Source organism: Quercus suber, unplaced genomic scaffold (genome assembly GCF_002906115.3).
Source record: "Quercus suber isolate HL8 unplaced genomic scaffold, Cork oak 2.0 scaffold_3B, whole genome shotgun sequence".
Lineage (NCBI taxonomy): Eukaryota > Viridiplantae > Streptophyta > Magnoliopsida > Fagales > Fagaceae > Quercus > Quercus suber.
This window is the reverse complement of record NW_027071805.1, coordinates 1,351,966-1,354,458: the sequence shown is the minus strand read 5'-3', so window position 1 is coordinate 1,354,458 and position 2,493 is coordinate 1,351,966. Positions and strand designations below refer to the sequence as shown.

The 2,493-nt window shown below is 32.5% G+C and overlaps 1 long non-coding RNA gene across 1 annotated transcript; it reads right to left on the bottom strand.

Annotated features, from left to right (window-relative positions):
• LOC136066204 (uncharacterized) lies at positions 1–1,709 on the bottom strand. The gene is made up of 2 exons (XR_010627650.1): positions 1,484–1,709; positions 1–325 (listed from the first exon to the last, which is right to left on the bottom strand). It is a non-coding gene; the product is annotated as an uncharacterized LOC136066204 (long non-coding RNA).
• Positions 1,710–2,493: the final 784 nt, after the last annotated feature.

Genomic DNA, 2,493 nt, shown 5'->3' with positions numbered 1-2,493 from the left:
TCATCCAAACACGTAATTAAAAACTTTATAATAAAAAGAAATGTACAAATTACTTCCACTTTTCCATCTTCCAAATCAAACCGAAACGTATAAACTATGGTATAAATCCACCCATGTATATTCAGGGGAAAAAAAAGTATTTCTAGGACGGTAGGACCTCAGCCAAAATCTCAGTTCCGGCGATGAAATCAATGCTAAGCGTAGGCGGGAATGAGCACAAGCTGAAGCTGTCAAAAGACAAGAACTGGCGATTCAGGCCAAGAAAGTTTTGTATTGAAGTGGAAGGACAGATAAGGTAGAATCAGAATGCTGTTTCCCTGTATCCCTTTGTATCAGAAAACAAACAAAAGCAGTTTTTGATTTCAGAAAATGTTTTCAACTCTATGCCAGACAAATAAGTCTACAGTACGTAGTGCCTCCCAAGACAATCCCAGAAAAAAACATAGAGACAATTTTTTCAGGTTGCAGATTGAAAGAACAAAAAACAAAAACCAAAATTAACTTTGAAAGCACTTATGCTTGAAGATAAGGTCCCTTTTTTTTTTGGTTGTTTGTGTTCCTGTATCACGTCATATGTGATATGTCTTTGTCTTCTGATTTTTCGATACGCATCCAAAGGGACACAATATCAATATGTTCACGCCTATTCCACGCCGCACAGATGCAGTCAGAGATGAATTTGGTCATTGATCATGTAGGACCACATATTTTTACCATACATGTTTTTGGTAATTTTACAAAAAAGGTAAAGAAAAGATTACATTGGATTTGAATATTTGGTCAGTTGGGTAAAATCCCAGGGGATGCTGGCCTTAGTCTTGCCCTGCTCTCCCACTATTGGACACACAAACGGTTTAATTTAGTGTTGTTATTTCATGTAAAGTTTCATGGGACCAATGGACCATCCAGCCTAGTATACAGTCAAATGCTCTTGCAAAAGAAATATTGAAAATAAATAAATAAAATAGCAGAATCAAAACTATAAAGATTTGGTCAATTCATGGGACACGCAGGTGAAAAACTCAATAGATTTAAAAAACGTATCATAAATTTAGAGATTTCAAGTTTTATTCAACACACTATTGATTAATAAGATTTTTAAAATGTATCATGAAAATGGAGTTAAATATTCTTACATCAAAAGACAAGTACACTACTCATGTGAAAAAAAAAAAGTACACTACTAGTGTGAAAGGAAAAAAATGAAGATACCATTTTGGTGATCCCCAATAGTTTCGTGGTGTGAAGAAAAAAAAATCTGGCAGACATAAACTGGATATTGTCAAAGGTACAACTGGAATCCTTTTTCACAACATGATTGAAAGTTATGTTTAAAGTTCAATGGCTAAAAAGAAGGTGGAATTGAGTGACAAAAACCATCTAATCTAGTTGTCTTCTCATAGTGTGAGCCTGTGGGGTTCAGGCCAGTGTAGTAGCATTTATGTCAAATCTTACCACTTACCAATATTAAGTATTAACTTACTCTGTTCAGATACTATCATTTCAATAGCATAATGCTTCTTGATTGTCTGACATTGATGATAAGGGAGATATTTGGATGGGTTTGTAATCAGTAGACATTTGAAAGCAACTTCAACTATAACTTTCGTGGTCGCTAGAGTTGAAATGGTAGTTTAATAAACCCCCCCACCCCCCAATCTCTCATAAAATTGTATATGTACTTATAACTTCGGTGCTATATTCTCAACCATTTGACAATGCTTACAAGAAATTGAAGTTGGGGTTTTATGAGAAGCAACTTATGAATTAAAAGAGGAGGATAGAAGTTCATAAGGGCCTATTTGGTTGGTAAGATTATTATTATTATTATTATTATTTTTTTTTAATTTTGAGAATTTAAGATTCTTGTGAGTTTATATTTATGAGTCATGACTACTTGAATTTTTGAGAAATTAAATCTTAGTACTTGGTAGGTTCTAAGAAACTCATTGTAGAAATCTTGGACTTTAATATAAGTTTCATGGGATTTTTTAAAAGAAAAAAGGCTTAATGGTGGGTAAACAACTCACTTGGTCATTATGGTAGGTCATACCTACTATAGAATGTTAACTAGTTTTAGGAGTGATTTGTTACAATTCTATGCAGGAGGCAGGTGATTAAAATTCTTAACATCTAGGTAAGATTTTAGAATCACATGAATTGTGGGAATTGAGATATCCTTACAATTTTCAAACTCCCATAATATTAGTTAACAGAACACTCATAATTCTAGTAACTTCTAAGAATTTTGAATTCTCACTTTAAATTCATTCCAACTAAACACAACCTTAATGAATTCCCAAATTCATCTTAAAATTAGTATTATGATTCTTAGAGTATGTTGTCAAGGGTTTGGTAATTCGGTGGCATTACTTGTTCCTTTTTATAAGGTTTGAATATTATATTTCGATTGTTGTAACTATCGAATTATCTAAAAATAAAATAGAGATAATATCAGCATTATGATTTTTTTTTTTTTTTTTACATTATTGA